The sequence below is a fragment of the Choristoneura fumiferana genome, chromosome 10 (genome assembly GCF_025370935.1).
Source record: "Choristoneura fumiferana chromosome 10, NRCan_CFum_1, whole genome shotgun sequence".
NCBI classification, from domain to species: domain Eukaryota; kingdom Metazoa; phylum Arthropoda; class Insecta; order Lepidoptera; family Tortricidae; genus Choristoneura; species Choristoneura fumiferana.
Window position 1 is genome coordinate 8410125 of NC_133481.1, and position 17056 is coordinate 8427180.

Consider the following 17056-nt stretch of genomic DNA (forward strand, 5'->3'; position numbering starts at 1 on the left):
TCACAGACTATTCAGCAGGGCTACTCCGAAACTCGAAACTCGAAGTTCGTGTCGTGCGGTCCCTCTGACACTTATTTGTGGTTAATTGAACTTACCTTAAGTGAACTTCAACCATAATTATATGAGATGCTACATCCGAAGAGATTTAATTATGTAGTAGTCGTTTCACGTACTGCATCATCACACTATGTTTAGAATATATGAAAAAACGAAACGTATATTGGTAGTTCCCTACGACTCCGCTTGAGGGCGTAACGGATGGTTTATCATTTATTTTAGAGCAAACTGACCTAGATTATAATTTATTATTACACATCATTCTGTACTGGGCACATACTTGGGTAGGGTGGGACTTTAAATCTCTTCGGATGTAGCATCTCATATAATTATGGTTGAAGTTCACTTAAGGTAAGTTCAATTAACCACAAATTATATTTCGATGCTACATCCTCGAGATTTAATTATGTAGATGTTCAGCGCTGATTATACAGAATGATGTAGGATTGGTAAACTATAATAGAAAGCATAAACAGTTATAAGTATCTTTTATTATATGTATTTGAGTTTAATAATTCAGATGGGTGGATGATACACTTCCACCCTAACTTCCAATTAACATTTTTAAACAAAAACACAAACATTCTTACTTATTATAAGATAAAATTAACAATAAAAAGGTAATATTGTCAGCTGTTAAATTCTTACATTCTATGATTTAAACACTGCTTCCGCAAAGGCTCTATCATTTTTATCATTATTCAGAGGCAAGTTATAAAACTTAGCAAAGCACTTAGAAGAGTTTGTCCAGCCAGCCGTTCGCTTGATCAGGTCAATTGAGACCCCCGCGCGGCATGCCGCCGAGGTGGCGGCATGCCGCGTGCTGTGAGCCGAAAACACACTCACATCCACGCCACTATCCCTTAGTACTATCTTTATCCAGCGGCTAATTGATTGAGCGCTGGCATTGTGATGTGGCTGAGTGGTGGTGAGAATAAGCTTCTCTGTATTTGGAAAGGCTCGAAACTGTTCCATTCTTGTGATATATGATGATAGAGTCTTTACAGGACATATAGTATTTTTTTCTACAAAATAAGGTAACACTAAGTTAGGGTTATTGCAATTTGGTCCAGATGTTTTAATAATCCCGTCCACAATGATGATTGCTCCCATATCATTGATTGTGATATTATTGACCTTGATGACGGACAAGGTCTGGACCCTATGCCCCGGTGGATAGAGCCAGTAGCGTTACTAGTTTCTTAGTAAGAGCGAGAATACTCAATGACTCGTTAGGATATAGACCACTTAAAAAGGACAGTACTTTACTAGGATCCCAGGTAAACTGATATTTAGGTAGATTAGGTTTAATTTTAAAAATACCTTTGAAAAATCTAGTGATATAATCATTGTTACACAGTTGCTTCCCGAAAAATCAGTGATAATGCTGATCTAGTCGAGTTTAAAGTGCAATAACTGGCACCTTTTTCAAACAGTTGAGTCAAAAAACCTAGCAATACTGGTGTAGTGGTTTCAGACCAGTCAATTTTATTTGTATTACAAAATTGAACCCACTGCTTGTACGCAGTATTATATTGTTGCAATGTACTATTTGAGAGTGATTTGATCATTATGTCAATGGTACTATCCTGAAGAGATTTTTTCAAGAACGCTTCCCGGATAACCTCGTGCACGCCAGGGTAAGGTTTGGCCACAAAGGATGAGGGGTTCTGTAAGGAGACAATAAAAGTTCAGAATCGGGTCCCAGGTAAAGTACTTCAGAGCACCTAAGTGACATAAAAACTGGGTACCAAGCTTGACCAGGCCAATATGGCACAACTAAAATGCCTGTAGCCTCATCATTGATGATTTTTCTTAGACACTTCATAATTAGCGAGAAAGGTGGGAATGCATAAAAATAAAGGTCAGTCCATCTTAATGTGAATGTGTCAATATCAAACGCCTCCGGGTCACGTTTCCAAGATATATAGCGGTCACATTTTTTGTTAATTCTTGTAGCAAACAAGTCTATGTTTGGATGGCCCAGCTTTTTTGTTATGAATTGAAAGCAAGAGTTTTTGAGTTCCCATTCAGTGTCAATATTTGTTATACGCGATGCCCTATCGGCCTCGACGTTTTCCTTTGATTTTATGTATGAGGCATAAATGAATAAATTTCGTTCTTCACACCAATTCCAAATTTCACTAGCTAATTTGTTTAAGTGTGGGAATTGTATGCCACCCATCCTATTTATGTATGCTATAGCTGTTGTGTTATCAATTCTTAATAAGATTTCAGCATTCTGTAGATTTTTGCAGAAAGTTTTTAGTCCAAGAAAGGCAGCCAGCAGTTCTAAATGATTTATGTTTGTTGCTTTCTTCTTGAGACCAATAACCTCTGGCCGTTTCCCCATTGGAAAAAGCTCCCCAACCAGAAAGTGAAGAATCCGTGTAAATTTCTCTAATAAAATGACTTTTACGTATAGGATTATCAATATTTCCTATGCAACTTATCCACCAGTCAAATTCGGATTTAAGTGAAGAACACAATTTCATTTTTGCCTCATAATTATCACTATGGTTCAGCAAGGCTAGGAACTTTTCCCGTTCAAAGAGCTTTGTGTGAAGCCAGCCATATTTTACTGCTGGGCATGCTGCTGTAAGCGTACCTGTAAATCTTGCAAATTCCCTGATCTTTATCTCCTTTTTTCTTGAAATTTGTCTTGTTATACTAAAAATTTTTTCTTTTTTATCCTTTGGTAATTCTAGTCATAGAGTTTGAATTTAGTATAAAACCCAGGAATTTGCAAACTTTACTAGGTGTAGGCTTACTTTTCTCATAGTTAACTACAAAACCCAATCTTTGTAATGTGTTAATGACTGCATTGACAGTATTCAAACAGTTAGAATATGTATCGCCCATACACAGAATGTCATCCAAATATGCACTAAAGTATGCCCTTTATTTCGTAAGTGTGTTAGAATAGGTTTGACTAGTTTCGTGAACACATAAGGTGCAGAACAAAGTCCAAATGGGAGACATGTGAACTGATACAACTTATCAAATCGAAAGCGTAAATATTTCCTATGGTTGGCATGTACTGGTACTAAAAAATAGGCATCTTTGAGATCAATCGTGGCCATATAAGAATCTTTGGAAATTAGTTGGGTTGCAGTTCTTATGTCTTCCATTTTAAAATGCTGTGGTATCAGGAATTTATTGAGCATTTTTAAGTTTAGAATGAATCTAAAGGTGTCATCCTTTTTTGGTATTAAAAAAATTGGTGACAAGAATTGGACCTATTTATGCAAACAGGATCCAACCCACACTCCTGTCAAAATTGAGTTAAATACACAGAAAGCTTTTAAAATGCACCTTCTATCGACCTACTTAAATATCAAATTGATCTGGCAACTATCTCATATCAAAACATTAAGTCAACAAAGTTACCAAACGTGATAGCAACAACCTCATAATAAGCTAATAAGATTCATGCTGCATGATAACTCTGTATTCTACAAAATGTTAATGTTTTATTTTTTATAAATGGATCCATGTCGCTTGGTTCCCCATAATCGCAAATTTATATATTTTCAGAAGGGACCATGTGGGTTGGATCCCGTTTGCAAAATAAAAACTGACGCAGTCTAAATTTTCATAAGGGACCATGCGGGTTGGATCTCGTTTGCAAAATAAAAACTGACGGACTCAAAATTTTCACAAGGGACCATGCGGGATGCATCTTGTTTGCAAAACAAAAATTGACAAAGCCTAAACTTTCATAAAGATTCACACAATATGGTAACTTGTTAAATTTAATTGGGCCTATTTATGCAAACAGGATCCAACCCACACGTGGCTAGTTTTGAGAAAAATCGGTTTTTGTTTAAAACATGCGAACAAATTTTCTATAAACATCTAAAAAAAAGTTTGAATGCAAAATTTTAGACAACGGTAAGTTTTTTGTTGTCTTATACTCGTTTTCCAAAAAATAATAATATTTAGGGACGTTTTTCTTCAAAAAGTCAATGGATCTTTTTTGCAAAAATGCTCATGTGTGTGTTGGTTCCTATTTGATTTAATAGAAATTAAAATTGTAAATAATATAATAAATATACATATGTTATTTCAATTTACTTTATTGAAAATAAATGCTTATACTTACAGGAAATCTTTTATACCATTAAAAAGTTCTAGAAAAAATAAAAAATTGTGAATAATCATACATTTCAAAACATCACTCATTTACTAAAAGAATATAAAACAGAATCTGTTTTCTTTTTTACCATTAAAATGTTCTAGAAAAAATAAAAACTTTTGTGAATAATCATACATTTCAAAACATGAAAAGAATATAAAACAGAATCTCAGTTATCGAAATAATTTTCTTCCAACTCGAAGTCAAGTTCACCAGAAAGCCTTCCAGGTCATCTTCAATATGTTTGTCTGCATCGAGATTGACGTAAAAACTGTGGTACTCCTGAGGAATCAGGTGCAGAAGGCTCTTTAAGTCTTTCAACTTTGCCTCTGGTATTGGTTTTCCTGTAGGCCAAAGAGGCTCCATTATTTCTTTTGAAATAGCTGGTTGCCTCACGCGACCAATTTTTTAATGTCTAATTCTTTAAAATCTTCATAAAAGTTCGACCGCATGTAAATCTTGTACATTTCACCTTTTTTAGTTCAATTTCTTTAGTACTTAACCATGACACTTTATCCCCATCAGTAGTTTTTTTCTGTTTGTGATGCTTTTCTCTAATTTTAGAGACGATAAAAAGTCGTTTTTGTTCATGCGGTGAACTATCCGCTCATGATAGACATTTAAGGAATTAGACATTAAAAAAATTGGTCGCGTGAGGCAACCAGCTATTTCAAAAGAAATAATGGAGCCTCTTTGGCCTACAGGAAAACCAATACCAGAGGCAAAGTTGAAAGACTTAAAGAGCCTTCTGCACCTGATTCCTCAGGAGTACCACAGTTTTTACGTCAATCTCGATGCAGACAAACATATTGAAGATGACCTGGAAGGCTTTTCTGGTGAACTTGACTTCGAGTTGGAAGAAAATTATTTCGATAACTGAGATTCTGTTTTATATTCTTTTAGTAAATGAGTGATGTTTTGAAATGTATGATTTGATTATTCACAATTTTTTATTTTTCTAGAACTTTTTAATGGTAAAAAAGATTTCCTGTAAGTATAAGCATTTATTTTCAATAAAGTAAATTGAAATAACATATGTATATTTTATTATATTATTTACAATTTTAATTTCTATTAAATCAAATAGGAACCAACCCACACATGAGCATTTTTGCAAAAAAGATCCATTGACTTTTTGAAGAAAAACGTCCCTAAATATTATTATTTTTTGGAAAACGAGTATAAGACAACCAAAACTTACCGTTGTCTAAAATTTTGCATTCAAACTTTTTTGAGATGTTTATAGAAAATTTTGTTCGCATGTTTTAAACAAAAGCCGATTTTTCTCAAAACTAGCCACGTGTGGGTTGGATCCTGTTTGCATAAATAGGTCCAATTGGTCATGACATTCATTACAATAGGTTATGGCTCCTATTTCTAAAAGTTTTCTTATGGAGCTTTCCATTTCCAACCTTGGATATGGAGGATTTTTGTTCATATAGTTGAAAAGGGGGAACTCAAATTCTAACCTATAGCCTGTGATATAGGAAAGGACTTGTGGATCGGATGTGATTAATTGCCAATTGGCTAAGTAAAGTTTTTGGAGAGGCGCTAATTATATTTTTCTTCGATAGTCGACGTCTTAATAATCAAGGAACTGCAGCTCTTTTATTTTTATTTACTCTTATTAATTAGAAATATTTTTTTAAGTGGTCGATATGACGTTTGTGAGATTGAAATGGCAGAACCGTTGAGGGCTCAGTACTTAGTAGAAACATTAAAAAAAAAACGAAGTCAACTGTCACTGCTGTCACTGTCAAGTAGAATCTAACCTAAAACCATTTTATTTGCTTTGCGATTTGGTGCGATCAGTGTGTTTTTTGTTTGGATATTTTTTTACGACCTGAGCCCAAACTCTGGGATTTTGAATTTGCCACATCTCTCCACGACCTTTGCACGATAATTTGACCACGATTGGATATATTCGACGACTATTTTGGCTCTGTTTCTTAGACAACGTTATCTTGAATTCTCGGCCACCTTTGGCTTGACATTAGGACTGCCTTACGAGTAAATTCGAATCACAGTATCCCTACAATGGATTCAGACGACTCCGACAGTATTCGAGTAGAAATGGAGCATTACAGAAATGTTTTCCAATGCTTTGTACCTTCGTCTATGAAATACAAACGAGATTTTCCGAATTCGGCGTATTTACGCATCCTAGTCTTTACAAGCGACCTGGAGCAAGTCAACTTCATCTTCCACTGCAAGTTGCTCATCAACAACATCATTATACGAACCCTCTAGCCCTTCAACATCAAACACGGCAAAGGAAAACATAACAGAAAGCAGAGATATCGTGTTTTTTTACCAAAACAATAAAAAGGACATGGTCTCAGTAAGAGTCATGCAATACATTAAAATAATTAATTGCATGTTGCACAAATGGGTTTATATTCTTTATTTCAAAGTGTATTGAAGGAAGAGTTTCTGCTAAATCATTTACAGAATGAAGTGGCTTGCAACTTGCACTTGTCCATCTAAACTCATAGCGAGCTTGAGGATACATGTGAAATGCGTGATTTGAAGATTAAAAGAATCCGTATTTTTGAAGCCTCTCTGTTATTAACCATAACCACATAAAATTATGTAGACCTCTGTCTTATTGCATGTGTTTTTTAGTTAATTTGGAGAGTAATATAATAAAAATGCAATAATTTATATTTTATTTATTTCATAAATGTACAAATTATCATAAAAACGTTTAGCATAAGCATATGACTCAAAAGACCCTATTTGTTGGAACATGCTACCTATACAAAGCTGTCCTATTGCATGTGTTTTAGATGGTTCTAGTTAATTTCCAGAGTAACATAATAAAAATGCAATACTTCATTTATATTGTTTTTATTTCATAAATACACAAATTATCATACAAACGTTTAGCATAAACATATGTCTCAAAAGACCCGATTTATTGGAACATGTACTTATATAATATTCCTGGCAAAGGGTAATTTAAAAACAAGTTGTATTTTTAATAAATTAAATATTGTGCCATCCCCATAAAGGCATTAGAAGTACTACTAAGAAATACAAGGAAATGTAATACAAATATTATAGGTCACTATGTGTTAAACCGGGATTTTAGTTTACTTTTGCATCGATGTCACTATCTCGTCTCAAGGAAAAGCTGAATCGCGCTGTTAAGATTTTTCATTTCCTAAGCAACCGTTGTTTGTTTAACTTGTGTGTTATATGTGTAAACAATATGCATACCATTGATCATAAGTTATAACAAAACTGTGGTGATTTACTTGTATTTTTAGTACTTGTACTTGTGACAGTGACCCTAGATGGTATTGTTTGTTCTACCAGTTGACCTGGATGTGTATATATACTATCTTTTGCCCGCGGCTTCTCCCGCGTGGAATTCGGTTATCGCGCGCTGTTCCTCGGGAACTGTTTATTTTTCCGGAATAAAAAGTAGCCTATATCACTCTGTGGCCATAAACAATCTCTATGCCATAAATCACGTCGAACCGTTGCTCCTTGCGACGTGAAAGACGGAGAAACATACAAACACACACCTTTCGCATTTATAATATTAGTATGGATATATATGGCATTCAACTGTTTTATTTTGTCTGACTTTAATACATACATGACCGGGAATCGAACCTGATCAAAATCTCTGTAAGCAATGTTACAAATTCTGCACATTTTTTCGTTATTTTTGATGATGAGAATCATAAGTGAAAAGAAACATATTTTACAAGTTTTTTTTTTTTTTTTATTCAACTGATGGCAAACGAGCAAGTGGATCTCCTGATGGTAAGAGATCACCACCACCCATAGACAACTGCAACACCTGGGTATTGCAGATGCGTTGCCAACCTAGAGGCCAAAGAAGGAATACCTCAAGTGCCAGTTATTTCACCGGCTGTCTTACTCTCCACGCCGAAACACAACAGTGCAAGCACTGCTGCTTCACGGCAGGATTAGCGAGCAGATGGTGGTAGCAATCCGGCGGACCTTGCACAAGGTGCAAGGCTACCACTGCAAATTCAATTAAATTTTATTCGACTTGCAATGTACGAGTATGTATGTATTATAATTATAAATCAAAATGAGAATACAAATTTAAAGTACCATTAGCTTAGCACAGCAGTACTTTACTGATTACAGATTAGATGACAATGCAAGACAAGTATAGTCAACAAAAGTATTCTGAGGAAAAATAAACCTTACACAAATAAAAACCAAAATGATATTTTAAAGAAAAAAAATTTGCTGACTGTACTTATTGTCGACTGTACTTGCATTGTCAACTAAAAATACATTTCTGTATTAAGAGATCGTCATGTTCAAAATTACATTTCCGTGCTAAATCTTAATTCTATTCTATTCTCTTTCATTAACCATTGAGGAGTTCTGTGATACCAGTATGCCTCTTTTTTATGGAAAAATGCATGTCCTTGGAAAAAAAAGGTTATGCTCCTTCACTGGCTTTTTCTTGCAACCAAAATAAAAACACCAACGTGTGTTAACATCCACCTGAAAAAAAAGATCAAAATTATTATAAATCCTTACTTATATTAAATTATAACGTGAAAGGAACTCTGTCTGTCTGTCTGTTAACTTTTCATGCTTCAATCGCTGAACTTATTTAGCCAAAATTCATTATGGAGGTAGTTGGAATCCCGAGGAAGAACATAGGCTACTTTTTATCTCACAGTCTTATCCCGAAAAAATGCATAGTACTCGCGGGAAAGCAATAAGCGAATTCTTCGTAGACAGAGTCGCGGGGCAACAGCTAGTTACAATATAATGTTTCACTAACCACAGAAATTTTACTCTATCATAATATATACCAGCCAATGCAGAACAATATCACCTGTCGCATCAATCACATTGTCAGTTGATATTTAAGTAAATGGTCACAATATAGGTAATATGTTTTTGTTATTCTGTGCTCTCTAACAACTTTGGTCCGGCAACATATTCAACTTTTGATGCCCTAAAATGTAATTTAAAAAAAAATAGACAAGAAACTGTATTGATATAATTTTGTACTTACGTTCATCCATTTTACCGGTACGGACAAGTGCTTTATCTCCTCTGATTTCGGCAACATTGTATAATACTTATCACTGGTGTCAAATATTCTAGACTCATAGCCATGTGTGGCAAGTTCCTTGAATCTGCTCGCACAAATTCACTCATTTCGTATTGAAAGGTGAAGCCGCTTAAATAGAAAATATGGTCCAAAAGTCAAGCCAAGTGTCGAGAATACAAGATAGCGTTGTCGAAGAAGCAGAGCCAAAATAGTCGTCGAAACTGTCCAATCGTGGTCCAATTATTATGCAATGGTCATGGAGAAATGCGGCAAATTTTAAAGTACTGAGTTTGTGCTGAGAGGTCTTTAAAAAATTATCCAAAAAACACATTGATCGCACCAAATCGCAAAGCAAATAAAACGGTTTTAGGTTAGATTCTACTTGACAGTGACAGTAGTGACAGGTGTCTTTTTTTTTTACTGTTTCTACTAAGTAGTACTGAGCCCTCAACGGTTCTGCCATTTCAATCTCACAAACGTCATATCGACCACTTAAAAATATTTCTAATTCATAAGAGGAAATAAAAATAAAAGAGCTGCAGTTCCTCGATTATTAAGACGTCAACTATCGAAGAAAAATATATTTAGCACCTCTTCGAAAACTTTACTTAGCCAATTGTGCATAAAATATGTTATTCGACCCGAGTGAAGTACTCTATCGTCGTGCTTTCTGATCGTTATTCCGCGGTTGTGCGCCATACGCCTCGCTGGGGCGCGGGCGGTGCGCTGCTCGTTGCCTCCTCGTCGTTTGGGCCGGAGGCATTGGCCGCTCTTTGTTGTAGCTGGCTGAAGGCTGTGGACGCGCATAATTCTGTTGAGCACGTCTTGATCCTGGCTGATATTGACGAGGAGGCGCTTGCATGTTTCCCTGGTTCTCCTTATTGAAGTTGGGCTGTGCACGTTTCTTTATTTGCTGACCAGATTTTTCAATGGTTTTGGAAATTTTAATATTTTCATTAAGATTTTCTCCAAATAAGGTCATGTCCCGTTTCATGTCCTTTGTTATATGCGTAAACTTCCTATCTAACAAAGGGATAATAAGGCGTCTTCTGTTTTGTGTCTCTTCATAATGAAGGTCCAGGAGAATCTGGTTTATTTCTGACAGTTGTGTTATTAGTTTGATTTTTTCCATATCAGTATCAATAAGGTCTGTTGTCAGATTCACCAGCCTTGCAATAGCAAAGCCCAATTGATTTTGTGACTTCTCTAGTCTTTTGTCTCTATTTCTAGTAGGAAAGGATTGCTGACACCTCAGCATTTAATTTAGGAGCTTTTGCAAGCTGGAAATTTTCCGGGATCAGGGTTTTATTTATTAGGCCCTCTTTAATCTCCTTGGCTAGCCCATCTTGTATGATCTTCCCCCAACGTTCAGAGATTTCCTTGGGCACTTTCTTGCCCAATGTTTCAGTGGGCTTTTTTCCCTCTCCTAAAATTGATAAAATTTCCATTGGGAGACATTTTTCTTTTTCAGTCTCGCCTGAGTTTTCAATTTTAGGGGTTTCATGTAGGTGTTGATTGATGTTTGGAAGTTCTTCATCCAATTCCAGAAGTGACTCATCAAGGAACTCCACCTCTGACGCCTCTCCGGAACAGTCCCCCACTGACTGCGGTTCTGTGTATTGGAAGAAATAAAAAGCGTAAGTCAACTAGTAAGGTAAGCAAGCTTAGCAAGGGTCTTTTATTCTTTTAAGTACCACAAATTGCCTCTTGGTGGATAAATATTTATTTATACTAATGCCTTTTAACTTCCGGATGACATCTCGTGGCATCACTTATGGAAGGGCATAGCAAATCAAGGTTGATTGATACTTGAAGTAATAATTACTTTCTGGATGATATCGCGTATCACCACGTTAAGAAAGTATTTAACTTCCGGATGACATCTCGTGGCATCACAAAAGGAAGTGTGGCAGATGGGATCCCGAAGGAATTACGTAAATTGTTTCTGGATGACATCTCGTGGCATCACTTAAGAAACAACCGCAACGAAACTTAATTCACGATAAATCGCCTCGATTTCGTGCCAGCCATATTGCCTTGTGAATTCAGCTTAACACGTTGGTGCAAATTTTGCAAATGTAGGTTATAATAGAGCACGTGTCCGCCATGTCTGCGACTCAGTCTGCGACATGAGTTTTCGAAGTTGCATCATTCGTGTTGTATTCTAAGCCATCCAAATACCTGAGAAAAGAATATTTTTATTTATTTATGTTTAATATACTGTCTAGAACTTTACCTCTGTATAAGAACTTTCTGATGAAATTGAAGGCGATGTGGAGCTGGATCTGATTTGATCAATTTTTTATCTTTTTTGTCAATTCCAACGAATTGTCTCTTTTTCTCTTATTCCTGCCCATTATTCTGGGATATTTTTGTCTTTGAGCGTTAATAATTGATGATTTGTGTATTTTAACGAGAGAAAAGAAGTTGATGATGCCGCACACAAAATAACAATGATAAACCATCCGTTACGCCCTCAAGCGGAGTCGTAGGGAACTACCAATATACGTTTCGTTTTTTCATATATTCTAAACATAGTGTGGTGATGCAGTACGTGAAACGACTACTACATAATTAAATCTCGAGGATGTAGCATCGAAATATAATACTATTTAATACGAGAGCGAGAGACCGCACGACACGAACTTCGAGTTTCGAGTTTCGGAGTAGCCCTGCAGTAGAGTAGAATCCATTCCATAGGTACTTATACTCTTTGATCCATTCAGAGTTCTGCTGGGCTACTACGAAACTCGTAACTCGAAGTTCGTGTCGTGCTGTCTCTCTAACACTTACACTATTTAATACGAGAGCGAGAGGGACCGCACGACACGAACTTCGAATTACGAGTTTCGTAGTAGCCCTGCAGTCAGAGAACTAACCAGCAGGGCTACTACGAAACTCGAAGTTCGTGTCGTGCGGTCCCTCTTGCTCTCGTATTAAACAGTATAAGTGTCAGAGGGACCGCACGACACGAACATCGAGTTTAGAGTTTCATAGTAGCCCTGCAGAACTAACTAACGAAACGACGTTCGCGCGTTCAGACGAGTAATTTCCAAAGAAAAAAAGCCCGCCATACGAATTTCGCTTATACATTTTGACAGTTACCTTTTTTAATTCTTGTGAAATTCTTGGGACTGTGACATCGAAATAGTAAGTACTACGATTTCGATTTGACATCGTCTGTTATGCTAAAAAACATTTTTATTTAATTTATTTAAAAATCCGGGACAATAAAGAAAGAACACTATTATTTTTCACTCTTTTATTTCTTAATCTCGTTTTACAATTTTTCGCTCGCTTGCATGGGTGGTATAACCTTATTTTGAAGAAGAATCACATCTGTGCCTTTTAGGATTTTATTTATTACGTTGCACCAGTTAATCTCAATGTAAAGATGAAGAAACAGTTTTGGAAACCTATAAAAATGGACGTCCTTTCGCCTCCTATCAAAGTCAAAGTCAAAATATCTGTATTCAATTTAGGCTATAACAATCACTTATGAATGTCAAAAAAATATATAGCACCGGTTTGGAAAAACCTCTGTTGAGAAGAATCCGGCAAGAAACTCAACGAGGTACATAAATATATATAATATATATATATATATATATTTAAACAGATTTACAATATGATCACAACACAACTCACATTAACTCACAACACAGCACTTATTGTAGATAATTGCAAGCTATTATTACACCTTTAAACGTTGAGATGTTAAGCTACGGAAATTTATCAATGCAAAATTTCACTCAATCAACTTTAAAACCGTAATGGACACAGACCAAAGAGAATATAAGAGTTAAATACTTGTGATGTATACATATCATTTAATAATATTGTAAATCTGTTTTAAAAAAATACATATACTTATACTCGTTGAGTTTCTTGCGGATTCTTCTCAGCAGAGGTTTTTCCGAACCGGTGGTAGATTTTTTTTGACATTCATAAGTGCTTGTTATAGCCTAAATTGAATAAAGATATTTTAACTTTGACTTTGACTTTGATAATCACTACGTACAGAAATACTAATGAACGTTGTCGTTGGCATTGACAACTATGACAAGTGACAAGAATGAGGCGGTAGGAGGCGCGGGGAACGTGGAAGCTGTCATTTTCTATAATCGAACCCTCAGAGACAATGCGAGTATTTTTTTTATGAAGACAACCGGGTGAGGTCATACTACTTTTTTTTTAATTTTGTCGTTCGGACAGGCTGTCATTCTACCATTATACTATTCACTATTATAGAACAACTCTGGGCAACGAAAGCTGTCCACGAGAAACCGCGGCAAATTAAAAAAAAAAATGAGGAACACTTGCTATACACTGATTAAACTATGTTGATACCATCCGCACATACTTACACGGTTTCCTGAGAAGGTTTCCGAATACGGAATTTAGATTCGGAAACCTGGAAGCAAAGCGCACACGTTCGTTTTTTTAGTATTAGGTTGTTTATTCTGCCAGTTCTAGAGCGAAGGTTCTTGAGAGAGCACGTATAGACATGGACGATGAGTTATTGCTTTTAATTGCGCTCTTACTGGCGTTACACAACAAAAAGAAGAATCGACGTTATTGGGTACAGGGATATTTTTCGACAGTCATTATTACATTTTCGTCGTCACCCATGTTGATTAATCTATCACAAAAATGACGTATACGTCCACTTCGTACGGCGCTCGCGCATTTCTGACTTGAAATTTCCGTTCGTGTGCGGCTAGTGAAAGTATCGTATTATAATTTTCATCAATTTCGTTGTAGAAATTCTTAAATAAATAATAAAAGATATATGTGGCGTTATCTGGTAAAAGGTACCTTGTTGTCGGTTCTAGTTTCCGAGATAATCGCGCTTGAAGTAAAATGTCGAAAAAAATCATTTTTTCTTTTTTTACTCTATATTAATAAGCAGGGTCTAAATTTTAATTTGACAGAGACACAAGTTTTTAAATCGATTTTTTATGAGTTAAAACATCCCTTAAAGTTTAGTAAGAAAGGTACCTTATTGTCGGTGCCGCTCTTGAATGCTTTCTGTGCGCTCGGTATCGGTTTGGAAGACGTGTTGGACGTCGGTACTTTGTCGGCGCGTCATCATCATCATCATCATCCTAGCATATACGTCCCACTGCTGGGCACAGGCCTCCTCTCAGAATGAGAGAGCTTGGGCATTAGGTCCCACGCGGGCCCATTGCGGTGCTTGTCGGCGCGTAAAAAACGTCAAGAATCATCATAAAATGCGTTTAATTAGAGTAAGGTAAATCATCAATAACTGGCCACCATTAGGCGGTAGCCAGTTAGGCCCTTATTACACTAGCGATTTGCGGGCGAGTTGAAAGCGAGGTGAGCGCGCAGTGAGTTCGCTTCGAGAGCGTAACGATTTCACCGCGAGCATGAAACGATATCGCGCGAGCGCGCAACGATGTCGCTGCGTTAGCGCCGAAGACGCCCTATTTTATTATACGAAAGTCTACAATATGGCGTTTTGACGCTAAAGCAGCGAACTCGCCATGCGCTCGCAGCAGCGACATCGTTGCGCGCTTGCGGCGAAATCGTTATACGCTCGCAGCGCCTCGCTTGCCTCGCTTTCAACTCTCCCGCGAATCGCTAGTGTGATAAGGCCCTTATTGACGATTTACGCCAATTTGTCTTTTTTTTATTCGACTGGATGGCAAACGAGCAAGTGGGTCACCTGATGGTAAGAGATTACCACCGCCCTTAGACACCTGCAACACCAGGGGGATTGCAGATGCGTTGCCAACCTAGAGGCCTAAGATGGGATACCTCAAATGCCAGTAATTTCACCGGCTGTCTTACTCTCCACGCCGAAACACAACAATGCAAGCACTGCTTCACGGCAGGATTAGCGAGCAAGATGGTGGTAGCAATCCGGGCGGACCTTGCACAAGGTCCTACCACCTGCTGGTCTTTAGAGGTTGATTTATAGTAATAATAATAACGATTAATAGTTAAAACTACAAATCAAAAGCATTTTTTTAGATCTTATTCTTAACTATGTCACTAAACATTTTACGACCGACAATAAGGTACCTTTTCAAATACGTTAATCATTTAGTGTGTTGAGACAAAATTATAGGTTTTTGGTAAGAGTTTTAATACTAACAGCGTTCTTAAATTAAGACTATTAAAATTAATCGTAAGTTATTAGTCGTTTTCAAATGATATCACTTCATAATCACTAAATATTTACTACCGACGATAAGGTACCTTTTAGAAAATATATAGTGATTGTACCAACTTTTTACTAAACTTTACCTTGAATTTTGAGATTGAAAAAACTAGTTTTTTAAGATTTGTTGAGTTAATTTGGTCTCATTTGGCTATGTTTTAGCGTACTAAATATAAAAGTTTGTTGATTTTGACTGTTTAATTACATTTGTAAACAACAAAGTTATTTTTGTTAATGTATTTTTTTTATATAATAAACAACGTTAATTCAAACGGAGTAGTTCTTATTTAGTGTCCAATTACGCATAATATTTTTTCCTTCAATAAAATCAATGGAAATATACTATAAATAGAAAAAATGTAAAAAAACCATCAACCTTTTTTTTTTACTTTATGCACTTTGGCAAGGTAAACTATAGGAAAACCGTTGTCCAATTACAAAATTGTTCTTGAAACCTGAAAGCCCGTACAATCTACTCCTCAAATAGCATGTCATCTATGTAACTTCAACAATAACATACTTTTATTGGTGTATAAGTTTGAATTCAATTTCTCATAATCACCTTTTCTGGCTTTTGAGCTTCAACATTTTTTTAAAAAATATCTATTAAACCTACATGCATGTTTCTTACATGGTTCGATAGCTAAATGTATGTAGATTATGGGGATATCAATAACTCAATACCGACAACAAGGTACCTTTTCCCAGATAACGCCACATATTTTTGTCTAGTCTACTTTTTTATTTCTAATATGGTAACCCTTTAAAGCGTAATGTCATAGCGGCATTATTTGAATATGTTAGGTACTTATACTCTTTGGAATATGTCTTCCTCACTTGTTAATAACAATTGTAAGGAATACTAACAATTAAAATGGTAAAAAAGTGTTGCATTTACACTTGTCCAAGTGAATCATATTAATATAGTAGTGTCCTTACGGTTGTACTATTATAACAGTTTCCCGAAAAATGAAGAAGTGCGACAAAAATGGCTCAGCAATGTACACGTAAAGCAAAAAAATACCAAAAATTCAGTCATATTTTATATAATGACCCGGATAACTCACGTCTTAAATCGAGTTTAGCTCGACATGTTTCGGGCTAATCCGTAGCCCTTCGTCTTGGGAGCAACGCGACTCAGCGGCTGCTGCAACACGCGCACTGCGCGCCGCCGCTCTGCTCGCGCGACTAGCCGACGAAACTGACACCGGCACACAACTACCCGCTTTTTTTTACGCGTTTGCAATGGGTACAACTGGAGGCAGTGCAACCGTGTAGTGAACGTGTCGACTCGTCAAAGACCGGTGGGAGCTGAGAGGGTTCCGGTATTAATTCTTTATGCTCTCAATAGTAAAGGGCAAAAAAAGTTACGATTTACATATAAGTATATATTTTTACTGATCAATAATAACACTATATATTTTACAATTATTTGAATATAACAGTCAGATAAAATATTTTTATAAATTAACACAATAACGCTTAATTCTGTTAAAACGGCAAAGATACAACTTCTTTATACATACTGAAATAACGCAATAAAAATATGAAAACTAAATTACACAAGAAAGCACATTATATTTTAATATATGTAAAAATTATCCGTTTATAT